Here is a 19,427-nt window from a genome sequence, read left to right on the forward strand (position 1 = left end):
CTCCATGAAGACCTCAGGTATCAAGGTCCTATCTGGGGTCACTTCCCTTCTTTGTCTTTTACTGGCACTAGGACCAGCTTGAGTCACTGGACCCCTGTCACACAAAAAATATGTCCAGAGTCATTTCTGGCATCTCTAAGATATGCCTAAAATGGGACAAGGCATTGTCATTGAACATGTTGCAAACACTGCTTGCAACAGCTGTGTTAGGGTGATATTTCTCCACAAAACTTTGCAACTCATTTCACTTTGCATACACATCCTTAATCACTGAAGGAGGCACACACTCCCCCCTCTCTCTCTCTTCCTCCTCCTCTGAAGCAATTTCCTCAGCTGTGGTCTGTTACTGTTCCAGTTGAAGGTCTTGCAGTTCAGTGGTTAGTTCTTCCCTGTGGTCGTCCACCAACTCTTCCACATCCTGGCCACTCACATCCAACCCCATGGACTTCCCCAAAGACAACAGATTCCACAATAAGCGTAGGGTTGTTCAGTCTGAAACCCTTCAAAATCCTTCTCAAGGACACATTTTGGCCCACACATTCTGAGATGAGAGATGCATCAAAGTGCTATAAGCTTCCTGGTCACTTTGGAGTTAAATTTCACCCCAAGAACATCAACTTAATCCCAGGGTACCAACACATTTCCATTCATTCTTACCCCAGCATTACCATCATAGTACCTCGAGACCATCATTTATGTTTTCTCAGGAGCAAATGTTTCCTGCCATTGTTTTCCCGAGGCTGATATAGTTGTAAGCTGGTGACTGATGTAACAGAGCAGCTGGCATTTCCTCTCTTGGATAAGTAAATGTCAAGAGTACAGTTGTCCGCATATGCATGGGATTCTGAGATGAGATGAAGGTTATTGAAATAGACATTCCATAACAATGGCCCAAGCACACTTCCCTGTGGAACACTTACACCAATAGGATGTCTTGTTGATTCTGTCCTGTTGAGAACTATGCTTAGATTTACCATGAAGGTAATCACTGAGTAGACATTGTAGAGCATGCAATTCCCAGTGCTTGCAGCTTTCCCAAGAGTCCTTGGTGCCATAGTAGGTTGAAAGAACCAGCAATGTCCAGTACTACTACACAGCTGACTTTGGATTCATCCAGTGTTTGATGCCACTTGTAGAGGTTTAACAGATCAGCAGCAGAGTAACTTTTTCTGAAGCCATATTGACAGTCGCAAAAAAGTGAGTGGTAATCTTAAAACTGCCAGCTGCCATGAGATCATCGCTTCAAGAATCTTGCCAGCGATTGACAGAAGTGACACTGGTCTGCAGTTGCTGACTTTCACTCTGCTGTTCTTTTTGTGAACAGGGACTACATTTGCCTCTTTCACCAGAGGTCATTTACACTGCCAGTCAGTGCTGATAGAGGTGCTACTAGCTAGTTTGCACATCTACTCAGCAACCTTGGGCTCAACTTATCTGGCCCCAGCCTTTATTTGGTCCACCAGGGCACCTGCTGGGCTGTAGCTCTGTGGTCTTGTCTAGACAAAACCACCTGCTGGGCCAACATAGAAATAGCCGAGTGGGTGACATGTGAGTGTTCACCAATTTAGAGATCCTGATCCTGCTGGTTTGTTCTGAGAACATTTCTCTAAAGAATGGCAATCCTGTCTGTCAAGTTTTTTTTTCTTACAACACTGGTCCTCCTAATGTTCCCTCTCGTGGAAGTAATTGCATCTGGTATCACGCAGGCAGCTGTTAGTGTCCCCCCCTCCAGTGATAGCAAGTGCACTGCCTACGTGCCTGGGAGGGTGGATTCCTATCTGCTGTACGTCTTGGGATTCAATGCTGATTCAGAAACCAGTTTTTCTAAGTTCTGCAGCAGGTGAGCCTAATGATCATGTACCTGGTGAGCATTTTCCTAGAAATGTGTTGGTGGAAGATGATACTGGTGTGGCTGTCTACCTCCTCCTCTTCCCTCCCTCTCAATTTTTTATCTTGTGTAGTATCATGTAACAAAATATTGTTAGGTACAAAGCCACAAATATGCAATACATTTCAAGCAAACTAATACTAATGCTTAAAGACCATATAAGAACTAGACATATTAGCTAAATGAACAACAGTACAATTTTAAAAGTATGCATTAATATTTCAAAATGATTCAAGGATTTCTTTAGCAGTTAACCACTATTATGTGCAAAATAAGAAAGGTAACTAATGTATGATTTGTGTCATATATAGATTTAATGTCTTCAGAGTTTTGTGGAGTGATTATGGATGGTGAAGATACAGCAAACTACTAGTTTGCACTACAAATATAATGGCACAAGATCAGTAATTAAATTTTTGAGTAGGAAGACTGGAAGAACAACAAGTTGGATGAACTGGTTTTTGAAACCCTAGCTTCCATCCCCCTCCCCTTCTTTTTTACACAAGGTTTGACAAGGTTAGATTAAGAATCCCTCTCTCTCTCCCCCCTCCCTCTCTCTCTCCCCCCTCCCCCTCCCTCCCTCTCTCTCCCTTTCTCTCTCTCTCTCCCCCCCCCTCCCTCTCTCTCTCTCTCTCTCCCCCCTCCCTCTCTCTCTCTCTCTCCCCCCTCCCTCTCTCTCTCCCCCTCCCTCTCTCTCTCTCTCTCTCTCTCTCTCCCCCTCCCTCCCCCCCTCCCTCTCTCTCTCTCTCCCCCCTCCCTTTCTCTCTTTCCCCCCCTCCCTTTCTCTCTCTCCCCCCCTCCCTTTCTCTCTCCCCCCTTCCTTTCTCTCTCCCCCCCTCCCTCTCTCTCTCCCCCCTCCCTCTCTCTCTCTCCCCCCTCTCTTTCTCTCTCCCCTCCCCCTCTCTTTCTCTCTCCCCTCCCCCTCTCTTTCTCTCTCCCCTCCCCCTCCCTTTCTCTCTCCCCCCTCCCCTCTCCCTCCCTCTCTTCTCCCCTCCCATCCATTCCTCCCTCCTCCCATCCATCCTTATCCACCTCCTCTCACCCTCCTCCTCCCTCCCTCCCATCCATCCTTATCCACCTCCTCTCACCCTCCTCCTCCCTCCCTCCCACCCATCCTCCTCCCTCCCTCCCTCCCTCCCACCCACCCATCCTCCTCCTCCTCCTCCTCCTCCCTCCCTCCCTCCCACCCATCCTCCTCCTCCTCCTCCTCCCTCCCATCTTCCTTCCTCCTTCCCATCCTCCTTCCCATCCTCCTTCCTCCCTCCTTCCCATCCTCCTTCCTCCCTCCTTCCCATCCTCCTTCCTCCCATCCTCCTTCCTCCCTCCCATCCTCCTCCTTCCAGCCCCGCCACAGCAACCTGCCACATCAACTGCTCAGGAAGTGTACACGTGAAAAAAAAATTTTGGGAGAAATTAGGGGCACTGATTGTGAAATATGTGGAAAAAACATACCATATATCATGTACAAAGCTTCATGCAACCATGAGAAATGACCCAAAACAAGAAAGTCATTTCTGGATTTGCCCCAGTGAGGTGGAAAGCTGGGTGGGCACAAGAGATACTGAAAAGCAGGGGCATTCGTAAGGGGGGAGGGGGCTTCCCCGGGTAACACCATTTAGGGGGTAACACCATAGAGCCTCTAAAGAAGGTGACACTAATGCCCAGAACAGTGCTGCACCAACATAAGAGAAGAATCCTTCATTTCTATATAGCCTATTATATATTAAAGTACAAATAACCCTATATAGGGAAAATCATTGATTTTGATGATGTGATTGATGATTTTGCATAACTGAAGGCAAGGAAATGTAAGATCAGATTCACCGAGATGTTACCTGTACTCAAGGTCACATTGGAACTAGTGCTTCTCCAATATTACAATGTTTTTCTTTATTTTTCAATTTGTTGTTGTTGTTGTTGTTGTTTTGGCATTGTTGAAGATGAATAAATGTAGGATCTGTTGGCTGTACTCAAAGTGGTATTTGAGTTTGTTTCCTCAATATTACTACGATTATTTACTTTATCATTAATAAAGTTGAGAAGTATTCTCCTGTTCAGTTTATGGCCCTTAAACGTTCTCATTGCTAAATATTTGTCACTGGTCATGCAGTAGTGACATAACTGGTGTTTACCCCCCCATCCCCCTGCCCTTGAATTTCATGGGGGTGACACCAAAGATGCTGCCCTGGGTGACATCAGAGATTCCGCCCCGGGTGATACCAACTCAAGCGACGCCTCTGCTGAAAAGTGAAAACCTAGAAAATGTAAGAAAGTTCCTAAGGAGCTTGCCAGATATATACAAAGAATGGAAATCAGGGGATAAGGAACCAGAAAAGGAGAAAAGTGCAGATAAAGATGAAAACCAAGGAGTGGAAAATGTCATACAGAGCAAGTTGGAAAAGAAGGAAACATGGGTATACACGTATAATATAGCAGAAAGGGAAAGGGAGGAAGAGAAATCTAGAGCAGGAACAAATGACCATGAAAAAAGGGGAGAAATACACCAAGATGAAGGAGAACAAGAGAACTCAGATCAGGGGGCAGAACTTGGGAAAGACACAATCAGTAAACATAGGTAGTCAAAACATTTGCAGATACATACTATGCAAAAGGTATGTGCCTATATGGCAGAGATTGCTGGAATAAACACCAGAAAATGTGCCAACATGTTGAGGAAGGGAAAGTGTCGTTTCAACAAAGAGTGCAGATACTTCCATCCAGAATTGTGTAAAGTTTCAACACAGTCCAGAGAATGTTATGACCTGAGCTGCCCAGACCACCATATAAAAGGAACGTGACACTACAGAGTTAGCAGAGAAAGGGAAATTAAACAGCAATCTTTTTTAGACAAACAGAGAAAAGATCGAACCAGAGAAAGAAAAATAGGGGGAATGGTACAGAGAGGACAGATGGTCAGCAAAATGGGGCACACCCAACCAGGCATCAGCCCATCAAGGTTGAATAAGCAACTAAATGCAAAGTCAGTACTGGAGAAAAAAGGGGCATGTACACCAGGGGACATACCATGTAGTATATCACCAGTGGTACTAACAAAGAACAAAGCAAGACAAAACATCCCAAATGGTAATTCCTGCTTCATATTTGCAAATATTCAGGGTCTGAAATATAAAAATGACAAAGTTGTCAGTGTGCTCCTAACAGAAGTGAATGCCATGTTTGGAGCATTTACAGAAACACATACAAGGGATGTTTTGGACGGAGAGATAGAGACAGAAAACAATAACATGTATAGATGTGATAGGATTAATAGGTCACAGGGTGGAGTAGGAATCTATGTAAAGGATACTTTCTGTTGCATAGGAGTGCTGAACTCTATGAATGATATAGTAGAAATCCTCAGCATTAAAGCTGAAAATAGGAATTTGGTAATTATCCTAGTGTACAAACCATTATCAACTGCTGAGGAATTCACAGAGCAGCTAAGGAAGATAGACAGTTACGTGGATAGGCTAGAAAATCCTACACCAAATATTTTACTCCTTGGAGATTTTAATCTCCATGTAAAATACAAGGTGGCACAACACAACATTATACCAGAAATATCTCCAGGAAACACCCTGGCCCAACAGGCACATACCAGGGAACTACTGAGGCTTTGTGAAAAGTACTCACTAAACCAACAGATAACTGATCCCACTAGAAATTAAAATACCCTGGATTTGATATTCACAAACAATGAGGAACTAATCAGAGACATAACAGTTACGAAGACAACATACTCTGATCACAACAACATAGAAATTCAAACAAGTATTAACTCAAGGTTAGGAAACTGTCACTAAAGTTAGAGACGGGATGTTCGGCAAGTTTAATTTTAACAGCCATAGAACTGACTGGGAAAAAATAAACCAAGAGCTATCAGACATCCTGGGAAGCAGACATGAGCACCCTAAATCCCCACCAGTGCCTAGAGAAGCTGAATATAGAAGCATACAAGGTATGTATGAAGCACATACTACTGTGGAAACCCAGAAGATCAGATATAGAGTGTAGGAGATGGTACAAAAGAAAACAGGTTACTGAATTGCTTAAAAACACAAATATGCTTCAGCAGAGGAAAGATAGTCTTAGACAAGAGATCACTGAACTAGAGCAAAAACTTAGGATGTCATACCTAACAGAAGTACAAAGGGAACAAAGGGCCATACAGGATATTGCAAGAAACCCAAAATATTTCTATTCCTATGCAAAATCCAAGCTAAGAACTACCTGTAGAATTGGACCATACTGAGAGGAGACTCGTATACCGATGATGAACAGGAAATGAGCGAAATCCTTAAAGAACAGCGAGTCGGTGTTCAGCAACCCACTAAATGACAGCAAGGTAGAAAATGCACAAATATTTTTCACTCCAGAAGAAGGCCACGCAGACCAACTGACATTAGTACAAATCCCATAGATTTCAAGAAAGACATGGACATCATGCCCACTTACTCAGCACCTGGACCTGATTCATGGAATGCTCTATTTATAAAGAAATGTAAAGTACCATTAGTATCAACACTCGGCATTCTTTGGAGAAAGAGCTCAGATCTAGGTGAAATACCGAAGGCCTTAAAGAGTGTAGACATAGCTCCTTTGCATAAGGGAGGTAGCAGAGCACTAGCTAAAAGTTACAGACCAGAAGCCTTAACTTCTTGCATCATAAAAATCTTCGAAAGAGTGATGAGATGGCAGATTACAAATTTCATGGACCAGCACAACCCGAACCAGCATAGTTTTAGAGCAGAACGATCATGCCTGTCACAGCTGTTGAACCATTATGACAATTACGGAGGTATTGGAAGATGACCAAAATACAGATTTGATTTACAAAGATTTTGCAAAGGCGTTTGACAAATGGAATCATGGAGTGATAGAACACAAAATGAGGTCTAAACTGAGGGCATTATGGGGAAGGTAGGCAGATCGATCTTTGGGTTCCTAACACACAACACAAAATGTAGTAGTGAACAGGGCAAGATCCAGCATCAGCAAGGTCAAAAGCTCAGTGCCCCAAGGCACTGTCCTGGCACCTCTGCTGTTTCTCATCCTCATAGCATAGATAAAAACACCCAGCACACTTTTGTATCATTTGCAGACGACACTAAAATAAGCATGAAAGTCACTACGGTAGAGGACACTGAAAAATTACAGGATTTTCTAGTGGGCAGTGGAGAACAACATGACGGTCAATGGTGATAAGTTCCAGCTGCTTAGGTATGGATTCAAAAGGAACACTATATACAAAACTCAAAAGGGTCACCAAACTGAACGTAAGGAACACGTAAAAGACCCAGAACAAGGACTACTGAAATGGCGTTCCCACAATGCACCACTGGCTACCCAATTTTTTTTTACACTGCGCACACTGACACCACAGACCCATTCTCTCACATGTAGGCCTACCAGCTTTCTACCACTAGATCTGAAGCCGCTAGAATTTTGGTGTATTGATACGTCACCAACACTGGCTTGTAAGACGTATCTATATGGCACCAACAGTGAAAGGGTTAAGCATCGTTTGTACAAGCTCTGTGAAACTTTTTGGTATTTCATTGCTATTCTGTGGTGTTCGAAATATTTTCACTGAAAATTTATTTATTTATTTATTTAATGTCTTTGCAAACAGTACATTGAGATTGTGTATATACAATAGTGGGTTGCAATGCAAAGAGCCTCTATTATGCCTTGGTATTATGGGCCAACTTAACATTACTGGCTTACATTCTACTTAATACTAAGTAGTATATCATAGTTGTACAGTAGGAAAGTAATTATTTCATAGTTGTACAGCAGAATATTAATTATAAATGAATCAAAATTTGCACAATACAAGATATACGTATTTATATTCTAAAATGCTTTTGTGAAAAACAATGATTCAATTATATTCCTGTCAACAATGGATAAAAGGTTCAATGTGATTGTTTCAGTTATGATGTGGGAGTACATAGGTGAGTAAATCTATACTGAGTATTAGTGTTTAGTCTAGGGTGATTAAGTGGCTTTTGAGAAGAGTCTTAAACTGATTTTCAGACTGGGTTACTTTAACATCTTCTGGTAATGAATTCCATATTTTGGGGCCCTTTATGTGCATAGAGTTTTTACACAGTGTGATATGGACACGAGGTATATCAAAAAGAGATCTGTGTCTTGTGTTGTGGTCATGTGTCCCGTTTAGGTTGGTGAGGAAAAGTTTGAGTGGGGGGTTTATATTTGCATGTATTGTTCTGTGTATGTAGTAGGCACATGAATAAGTATGGATGTTCTTAATGGTAAGCAGATTCAGACTTTTGAAAATTGGTGGAATATGCTGGCGGGAGTGGGAATTTATCATTCTTACTGCAGCCTTTTGCTGGGTTATTAGGGGTTTTAGGTGGTTGGATGATGTTGATCCCCATGCACAAATTCCATATGTAAGATAAGGGTATACGAGTGAATGGTACAGTGCCAGGAGAGCTGATTGTGGAACGTAGTACCTTATCTTTGATAGTATGCCTACAGTCTTGGAGATTTTCTTGGTGATTTGTTGTATGTGTGTCCGGAACTAAAGGACACTGTCAAGGTGGATACCTAGGAATTTTCCCTCAGTCTTGTGACTGATGATCCATTTAGCATAATGTTAATTGGATCATTTGCAGCTTTGTTTCAAAACTGAATGAAATAGGTTTTATCAATGTTCAGGGTAAGTTTGTTAGTCATCATCCAGGCAGATATTTTCTGTAATTCAGCACTGACTGTGTTTGCTAGTAAGACTGCATTTGGGTGGGAAAATACATACGTAGTGTCATCTGCAAATAATATGGGTTTGAGTAGCTGTGATGCATTCAGTAAATCATTGATGTAGATGAGAAAGAGGAGTGGTCCTAGGATGCTTCCTTGTGGGACTCCTACTGTGATTGCTTGGGTGGAGGAGTTTGCATCATTTGCATACACAGACTTCTGTTACTAAGGTATGACTATGTAGTTGAGGGAGTGGCCTCTGATAACATAGTGCATTAATTTGGAGTACAGTAGTTCATGGTCGACTGTATCAAAAGCTTTACGTAAATCAATGAAAATGCCCAACGGGACTTCTTTCTTTTCAAGTGCGGTATATATTAGTTCTAGCATGTGTATGATAGCGTCATTTGTGCTTTTATTATTTCTGAATCCAAACTGACAAGGGTTTAATATATTGTGTGAAACGAGGTAGGAATAGATCAGTCTATGAATTAATTTTTCAAAGATTTTAGTGAGCAGTGGTAAGTTAGATATTGGTCTATAGTTATGCAAGTCAGCTTGGTCACCTCCTGTATGGATCGGAGTGACCCTCGCTATTTTGAGGATTGTTGGAAAGGTAGACGATTCAATGGATTTGTTAACCCTTTGAGGGTTTTCGTCGTACTAGTACGTCTTACGCGTAGGGGTTTTTGACGTACTAGTACTCATAAATTCTAGCGGCCTCAAATCTAGTGGGAGAAAGCTGGTAGGCCTTCATATGAAAGAATGGGTCTATGTGGTCAGTGTGCACAGTCTAAAAAAAATCCTGCAGCACACAGTGCATAATGAGAAAAAAAAAACTTTGACCATTTTTTTTTAATAAATCAGCGACTTTGCAGTGTATTTTCGTATGGTATTTATTGTTGTATTCTAGTTTTCTTGGTCTCATTTTATAGAATGGAAGACATATTACAGAAATAGAGATGATTTTGACTGGTTTTACAAAGAAAGGTGCCTTGAAATTGAGCTCAAAGTAGCAGAAATGTTCGATTTTTACCAAACTTCAAAAGTAAACAAATCGTGCCAAGCGTGCAATACACGTCAACTGGTGAGTCTAATATTCTTTCACAAGTGCACCAATAATATTTATACCATTTTTTACACTAATGCAGTAGTCTGCATAACAGTAAATCTTATATTTTTTGTGAAAATAAAAATTCAAAGTGGAAAGCAAAAGAATATAAGAGGGGCCTTGAGACGTGAATAATGACTAGAGGAAATGTCATTTTAGTGCCAGGAATGTCTTTCTTGTTTATTCTGGACCCTATTCGGAAATTGGCATCTTTTGAAATTTGTGTGAAATTGGCAAAATTGCTAAATTCTGACCACTGTACTGGATAGTTGAATTTCATAAATGAGTGGTTTCTTGCACCCATTCGATAGAAAAAATGGAGTTCTAGCGAAATATTCATGTTTTTTGTCGACTAGTACAGTGAAATTGGCCGAAAATGGGGCTCAAAGTGGGCAAAATCGCCGATGCGTAAACATCGCCGAGACCGCTAATTTTGCGAGAGCATAATTCCGTAAGTTTTCTATCAAATTTCAAACTTTTGGTGTCTTTATGATCGGGAAAAGATTCTCTATCTTTTCATAAGAAAAAATAATTTTTTTTGTTTTTAAATTTGGCTGACCCTGAGAACGAGTTTCGGAGAGGGCCTGTCGACCCTCAAAGGGTTAAAGAGCGTTGCAATAATTGGTGACAATACTTGAGAAGCTTTTTTGTACATAAAAGCAGGCAAGTTGTTTATGTCTCCTGCCTTGTTTTTAAGGGTGTTTATGATGAGCATAACTTCAGTGGGGTTGGTTGGAGCTAGGAATAGCATATTTGGGTAGGTTCCTACGAGGTAGTCTGATGGACGGGCGTTTGTGTTTGGTATTTTGTTTGCTAGATTTTTTCCTATGGTGGAGAAGAAAACATTAAGTCTGTTTGCTGTTTCGGTTGGAGTGAGTAGGGGTTCATCTGATTTTGTTAGTTTGATTGCTTTGTTTTTGGATAACTTTTTAGTTCCAAGAATTTCAGATAGAGTTTGTTTTTTTTTAATATCACCTTTGATGTTATGTAATCTATTTTAATAGTACAATTTTTTTGACCTTCTTATCAGGCTGTAATTTCTCGACTGTTCTCTAGTTACTTGACTCATTCTATACTGTTTTTCATATTTGTGCTTTGTGTTAATGGATTTGAGGATGCTTGGTGTGGCCCCAAAACAGTGATCCAAACAAGCCTAAAAGGAAAGCAGTGAGAACAATTAATGTGAAAAAAGAATTCACTGCGAAGTGGGAGCGGAACATGCGCCAGATCTGGCCACTCAATATGGAACAGTGAAATCCACAATATCGTCCATATTGAAAAATAAATGCAATAAAAGGGGCTGTGGCGAAAGGAGTGAAAATTCTTACTGCGAGTCGCAAATACAGTTGACCCTCCTTTTTCGCCTTTAATTCATTCCAGAGAGTGACGAAACGTGAAATCGACACACTGAAACCATTCTCCCCATAAGAAATAATGTAAATCCAATTAAACTGTTTCAGACATCCAAAAGTATAAACAAAAAATACATTTTATAGAGAAGAACTATATTCCACGGCTTATTTATCTATCACAATTCATCTAATACAACATAAACAAAATTAGATAGAAACATGATATATGCTCTAGAATTAATAAAATTTGTCACTACCTATGCAAGGAGTAAGTGGTGGTGTTGGGTTTACAGAGGCCACTGAGAGAAGCCGTACATATTAGTGGCAGTGGAGATGGCAGCAGAAGCCACCAACACCATTCACACAGTGCATGTAATTTATAAGTAAGAAATATTTACACTTACTATACCTTGGGGATGCTGGCATTGGTTTAGGGTGGTGGAAGATAGGTAGGGCGGCATATATTGTCAGTGGCCCTATATACCTCTAATAACATTGGAGAAGTCAGTTTCATGTCGTCCTTTTTCTATTGCTTAATCACTTTACTACTACACTGTTAATGCTACACTTTATCACTGGCTGGTGCTATAGCCTTTATCAACTCCTGCTGCTTGGGCATCGTACATATCGCACAATCACTGAAGGCGCATTCTCCCCTCTCTTCCTCCTTCACTTTGGTACTTTGCTACGAGTTTTTTCCATGAACTGTATCATGTTTCTCACCTTCTTTATCAACGGGCTGGCACTAGCAGCTTTCTTTGTGCCCATGGTGACTTATTTAGCAGTCACACAGAATGAACAAGTGCAAAAAACAATGAAGTGTTACAAAATGTTTCCTATGGCCTAGTAGGATAACATTCGCTCACCAAGAAACAAAGGGACACTGCCTCAGAATGTGTGTGGGAGGCTTTGTGTGCATGCAGCACTTGGACAGGTACTGTACCACCAACGAGAATGGAGGAAAGTAACGAAAACTGAGCCAATGTTTTTACAGAGTCGGTGATAAATTCACGAAAACAGGGCCCAACAAAAAGGAAGAGTTCACTGTGTCATGCCTCTATTGTTAACCTTTCTTTAATATTACATTGCGGTTATTTCCTTTAACAGCTAAATTGGAAATGAACGTCCTTGTATTATTAAGGCTTATTCTTATTAACAATTATTATAATTATTTATGTAACATGGCCATGATAAGTTTAATTGAAGGTATAGTAACATGCCTTCCGCCCGGTGTACTGGTGTACGGTTAATCTGTGGTGTTCAGTGGTTACCCCCCCTTCCCCCCCCATTTTGGTCAACTACTGAGTGTTGGCAAGTCACGTGACCCACCTGACCTGTATACTCAAGGTTGAGGGACGAGCAGTGAAGAAGTAGCAGCCAACGACAACACTCCTGCTAGTCTCTGGTAACTGGCCAAGGTTGGTTATCCAGCCTGGACATATTCTGTTTTATTCTGACTGCTTCCCATTGGGAAATAAGACTTTATTCTCTAAAGTAATCTCTGTACATATGTTATATCTAAGATCTCCTCCTAATCATGTGTTATGAAAGCCTTATATATTTTGGACAATATAGAACAAACAAGCATTCTTAACTTATATACGATAATTCGTATATTATTATTTTTGGCTATTTGTTGTATTATAAATAAACTACATTAAAATTAGATTTCCGGAGGATTACTATTGTTACCCAAACCTCTCTGACAAAGTTGTTATGCTCTAACCAGAAGGAAATAGTGGTTACGACCCTTGGAGTGTAACAAGTGGGGGCCTGTGTCCGGGAGCATAACACTGAATTTCGTTTAAAATGAATGTAGAGATGGCAGAGAGGTTTGAAGATGTAACAAAGGAGAGATTACAGAATTTGAAGCTTCAATCTTGTTGGCAATTAGCACGAAGCTTGGACATAAAATACGACAGACATTTTACTGCCCAGACAGTCAGATGTATGATACAGAATGTCCTTTTTCCAGATGAGCAGGATCCAGAGACTGAGAATGGAGAAACAGATATTCCTTCTTTTTTTAATTCTTTACTACAGGCACCCGAGGCTGAAACTACGACGCGAACAACCCCTACTGGAGACGACGGACATGAACTTCCCGATACTCGGAAAGACTACGCTGCTACAACGACTCCAATTCCATCTCCAAGGACTATATGGGGAACAGAACTCCATCAGGCTAAAGAAACAGTTCCAGGTAAACCCTTTACAGATGTTTTAGAAATGGAACAAGAGAAAGTCCTATTGGATGATGAACACGTTCCACTTCAAATCTCTCTAGCCCTTTTGACTACTATTCAATCAAAGGAGAATTTCGAACGTCTAGAACGTATTTTATCGCTTCAAACCTCCTTTGTAGAAGCCCAGAGAAAACTAAAAAGGGAGAATTTTGAATGGGAATCTTTGCTTTATGAACGGGAAGTACTGAGGAAGAAAAGAGAATCAAGTAATATGTATACAATCCCTTCATTCGACCTTAGTAAAGCAGCCTCTTTGATGCCTAAATTTACGGAGGATAATTTAGATTCATTTTTTGAGGCATTTGAAAATCAGGCGAAAGTGATGCAATGGCCTCCTAAATATTGGGCTGCTTTAATATATTCATCCTTAATAGGAAAAGCTCAAACCATAACTGCAAACTTACCTTTTGAACAATAAAAGATTGTCTTTTGAAACCCTATGATTTATTACCTGTCAGTTACTTAAAGATGTTTAGAACTCTGAAGAAATATCCTCAGCAGTCTTGGGTGGACTTTGCCAGAGAAAAGCTCTCGGTTTCGAGCGTTGGCATAGGGCCGCGGGAGCCGCCTCAGTCGAGTCACTTTCCCAGCTGATATTGCAAGAAGACCTTTTTAAATATTTCCCAGAGAGGGTTCATACGTATCTTTTGACATTTCCTACTACTAACTTGTTAGATACTGCTGCCCACGCAGATCATTTTGAAATTTCCCATGCTATAACCGTAGAAATGTCTAAAACCCCGGAAAAGAAATCTGCCTCCCAAGGTTTTAGTTCAAGATTGACTACTAGGAAAGCTCCAGCTGGCGAACCTTTGAAGGCGTTTTCAGAAAAACAGGTGACAAATGGCTCTCTCTCCAGGCATTACCCTAAAGATCAATTACCACTGTGCCTTTTTTGTAAAAAGTTAGGTCATAGACAGTTCCAGTGTTGGCATAAACAGCGGGAAGATAAAACCCAACCAAGAGGGAGATATCCTACTCGGGTAATAAATTCCTCTCGGAAGCATGAAACTCTGGATGATGAATCTTTACCTTTCCAGGCCTCGTCTAGCCGACCGTCTAATAGATGACTTTACCATGACAGTACTTCAGAAGAAAAGGTTCAAGCAGCTATGGAACCCTACTTTTCCAGAGGGAAGTTCGGACTCTGTAAAGAGAGGTTAGTAAACATCACGACCTTTCGAGATACTGGCAGCTATCTCTCTGTTAAGATCAAACCTGGTAAAGTTACCTACTAGTAATGAACCCCGGCTAGACGTATTATTAGAGGCTTATGGAGGCACAATAATAAAGGTACTTATTATAAGGATTTATGTAGAACTCCCTGGATATGTAGGCTGGATCAATGTGGGACTTTCAGATAAACTTTTTCCCATTGCTGGCATGGATCTATTAACCCTTTCAGGGTCCGTCCCGTAGATCTACGGCTTTACGTTCAGGGTCCAAACCGTAGATCTACGTCATGAGCTCAGCTCACTCTGATAAACTGTGAGTGGTACATTTGGGCCTAGATATGAGAGAATACATATATGTGGTATGTGTGCACCACATAAAACAGATCCTGCAGCACACAGTGTATAATGAGAGAAAAAAAACTGAAATCATGATTTTTTGATTAAAACAGCGACTTTGCAGTGTTTTTTCGTATGTTTTTTATAGTTGTATTTGCGATTTCTTGGTCTCAGTTGATAGAATGGAAGACATATTACAGAAATAGAGATGATTTTGATTGATTTTAGCACTGGAAATGGCTTGAAACTGAGCTCAAAGTAGCAGAAATGTTAAATTTTTGCCGATATTCAAGAGTAAACAAACGACCTCACACATCTAATACATGCCAGCTGGTGGGTCTAATATGCATTCACAAATATGGTGATGATATTTATACAATTATTACAGTATTGCATAACAGTAAATCTTCTATTTTTTGGTGTGAATAAAAATTCATTATGTGAATAAAAAATCAAAATGGAATTTATTTGTAAAGCCTCAAAATGTAACTAATGAACAGAGGAAATGTTAGTTTAGTTCCAGGAATACCTACATTGTTTATTCTGGACCCTATTTTGAAATTGGAATATTTTGAACTTTGTGTTAAATTGGCCAAATTAACAATTTCCGATTACTTTAATTTGTAGTTGAAACAGTTGACTTGCTGATTTCTTGTGCTCAATCGATAGAATAGAAGTAATACTAGTGAAATAGCTAAGAATTTGGTTGACTGGAATAATGTAATTGGCCTAAAATGGGAGTCAAAGTCAGCAAAATCGCCAATTCATAAATATCGCTGACACATCAAAATTCGGGAGAGCATAATTTCGTCAATTTTCCATCAAATTTCGTACTTTGTTTTATTACCTTCACAAAAAGATTCTCTACCATTTCATAAGAAAAAATCATTTTTTTTTTTTAAATTCTTGGACACTGGGGCACCACTTCAGATTTGGGCCTTGGACCCTGAAGGGGTTAATCGGGTACGAAATTGATCAATTGGAGATACCCAAAGAGCCTCTGGTTTTAGATAATCCTTGTGATATAAATTATGCATTAGAAACTGAGGCAGGGCTAGATTTATTTCCCCTTAATGTGATCACCAGAGCCATGGCTAAGAACTCTAAAAATGTGGATATTCAACAGCCATTAGAAATATCCGATGAATTAGGTTTGAACTTCCTGTTTAGCGAAGCAATTCAGTCAAGACCCACAGGTGACACTAAGAATATTTTACCAGTCCCTGCGGACCTAGCTAGAAAATGTAATAAAGAAGAATTTCTTATAGCACTAAAGGACAATAGAAGTTTAACCAATAAAGGTAAAGCGGAAGGTTATCTTTTCGATGACGACGGTTTTCTTTGGAGGAGAAATAATGATAATGACTCTAGTTCAAAGGGAAACTTGTTAGTGGTGCCCACGTCCTTGCGTAATATGGTACAGTGGACCCCCGCATACCGTCGCCATCACATAATGTACAATCCGCATACCGCTCGCTTTTATCGCAAAAATTTTGCCTCACATACCGCTCAAAAACCCGCTCACCGCTCTTCGTCCGAGACGCGTCCAATGTGCGCCCTTAGCCAGCCTCACATGTGCCGCTGGTGGCATTGTTTACCAGCCTGCCTCCGCGGTAACATCCAAGCATACAATCGGAACATTTCGTATTATTACAGTGTTTTTGGTGATTTTATCAGCCAAATAAGTGACCATGGGCCCCAAGAAAGCTTCTAGTGCCAACCCTACAGCAATAAGGGTGAGGATTACAATAGAGATGAAGAAAGAGATCATTGATAAGTATGAAAGTGGAGTGCGTGTCGCCGACCTGGCCAGGTTGTACAAGAAACCCAAATCAACCATAGCTACTATTGTGGGCAACAGAAAGGCAATCAAGGAAGCTGTTCTTGCCAAAGGTTTAACTGTGTTTTCGAAACAGAGATCGCAAGTGATGGAAGATGTTGAGAGACTCTTATTGGCGTGGATAAATGAAAAACAGCTAGCAGGAGATAGCGTCTCTCAAGCGATCATAAGCGATAAGGCTAGGAAGTTGCATGAGGATTTAATTAAAAAAATGCCTGCAACTAGTGATGATGTGAGTGAATTTAAGGCCAGCGAAGGTTGGTTTGAGAGATTTAAGAAGCATAGTGGCATACATAGTGTGATAAGGCATGGTGAGGCTGCCAGTTCGGACCACAAAGCAGCTGAAAAATATGTGCAGGAATTCAAGGAGTACATAGACAGTGAAGGACTGAAACCTGAACAAGTGTTTAATTGTGATGAAACAGGCCTGTTTTGGAAGAAAATGCCAAGCAGGAACTACATTACTGAGGAGGAAAAGGCACTCCCAGGACATAAGCCTATGAAAGACAGGCTTACTTTGTTGATGTGTTCCAATGCTACTGGTGATTGCAAAGTGAAGCCTTTATTAGCGTATCACTCTGAAACTCCCAGACCGTTCAGGCAAAAGAATGTCCTCAAGGAGAATTTGTGTATGCTGTGGAGGGCAAACAGTAAGGCATGGGTCACTAGGGACTTTTTCTATGACTGGTTACACCATGCATTTGCCCCCAATGTGAAAGATTACCTAACTGAAAAGAAATTAGAACTGAAGTGCCTCCTGGTGTTAGACAATGCCCCTGGTCATCCTACAGACGTGGCAGAGCGACTTTATGGGGACATGAAATTCATTAAGGTGAAGTTTTTGCCTCCTAATACCACTCCTCTCCTGCAGCCCATGGACCAGCAGGTTATTGCAAACTTCAAAAAACTGTACACAAAAGCTATGTTTGAAAGGTGCTTTGTAGTGACCTCAGAAACTCAACTGACTCTAAGACAGTTTTAGAGAGAGCACTTTAATATCCTCAATTGTGTAAACCTTATAGGTAAGGCTTGGGAGGGAGTGACTAAGAAGACCTTGAACTCTGCTTGGAAGAAACTGTGGCCAGAATGTTTAGACAAAAGGGATTTTGAAGGGTTTGAGGCTAACCCTGAGAGGACAATGAAGAACTAACCACTGATGAGCTGATAGATCAACTTCAACAGCAAGAGGCCAGACCTGAGGAAACTGGTTCAGAAGAGGGGAGAGAAATTGAAGAAGTTGCCTACTACAAAGATTAAGGAAATCTGTGCAAAGTGGCTTGAAGTGCAAACCTTCATGGATGAAAATCACCCTCACACAGCTATTGCAAGCCGTGTTGGCAACCTGTACACTGACAATGTTGTGAAACACTTTAGGGAAGTCATAAAAGAACGAGAGGTACAGGCCACTATGGACAGATATGTTGTGCGAAAGAAGTCCAGTGACTCTGAAGCTGGTCCTAGTGGCATTAAAAGAAGAAGGGAAGTAACCCCAGAAAAGGACTCGACACCTCAAGTCTTAATGGAAGGGGATTCCCCTTCTAAACACTAACACACACTCTCCCCTCCTCCCATCCCATCAATCATCACCAGATCTTCAATAAAAGTAAGTGTCATGTAATTGTGCATGCCTTTTTCAGTTTGTGTGTATTAAAACTAACATTTCATGTGGTAAAAATTTTTTTTTTCATACTTTTGGGCGTCTTGCACGCATTAATTTGATTTCCATTATTTCTTATGGGGAAAATTCATTCGCTTACCGAACATTTCGCATAACAATCAGCCCTCTTGCACGGATTAAAGTCGCTATGCGGGGGGTCCACTGTATATGTGTATCTCCCCCTCTGTATCTCCCCCTCTGTATCTCCCCCTCTGTATCTCCCCCTCTGTATCTCCCCCTCTGTATCTCCCCCTCTGTATCTCCCCCTCTGTATCTCCCCCTCTGTATCTCCCCCTCTGTATCTCCCCCTCTGTATCTCCCCCTCTGTATCTCCCCCTCTGTATCTCCCCCTCTGTATCTCCCCCTCTGTATCTCCCCCTCTGTATCTCCCCCTCTGTATCTCCCCCTCTGTATCTCCCCCTCTGTATCTCCCCCTCTGTATCTCCCCCTCTGTATCTCCCCCTCTGTATCTCCCCCTCTGTATCTCCCCCTCTGTATCTCCCCCTCTGTATTTGTATGTGTCTATATCTGTCTCACAGGTACACACAAATACAATTATAGTGTAAATTACCTAGGATAACCTAAAAAATCCCAAGTGCTATACTGTGCTTGTAGATATAATGCATAAGAATATCCGTTCATTCGGCAGGGCTCGATGCTGCCGTCAGGCGAGTATTAAGTGCCAACTTTGCAGCCTCATATCTCAGTAAGTACTGACCCTAATTTTTTTTATTTTAATCCTATAACACTTAGAAAAACTTCCTCTATTTCAAGGGGGGGGGGGAATTTATTTTTCAAAATGTTCGGGGCACTGGGGGAGAGAACGTATATATACGTTTGGACTGTTTAGAGGTTAAAAACAATAAAAAGTAAAAATACACACAGTATGTACGCCCATTCCTTTCCTTAAAATATTTGTAGTCTTAATATAGGGTGAGGCGAGTTTTATTTGTAGGAAGTCAGGTTTGGGAAGTTTGGAATCCAGCCAGGGTAGCCATCCCCACCACACCCACGCAATGTAAACAAACCAGACGAACACGTCTGGTTTTCGTCACTTTACATTGTGTACAAGTTGTCTCCATGATGATACAGTAGA

General features: G+C 41.1%; 1 protein-coding gene across 1 annotated transcript in view; it reads right to left on the reverse strand.

Annotated features, from left to right (window-relative positions):
- Positions 1-19,427, reverse strand: part of LOC128696503 (HIG1 domain family member 1A, mitochondrial) — a 77,732-nt gene that overhangs the window by 38,077 nt on the left and 20,228 nt on the right. The window lies entirely within an intron of this gene.

Source organism: Cherax quadricarinatus, chromosome 47 (genome assembly GCF_038502225.1).
Source record: "Cherax quadricarinatus isolate ZL_2023a chromosome 47, ASM3850222v1, whole genome shotgun sequence".
In the NCBI taxonomy this organism is placed as follows: Eukaryota; Metazoa; Arthropoda; class Malacostraca; order Decapoda; family Parastacidae; genus Cherax; species Cherax quadricarinatus.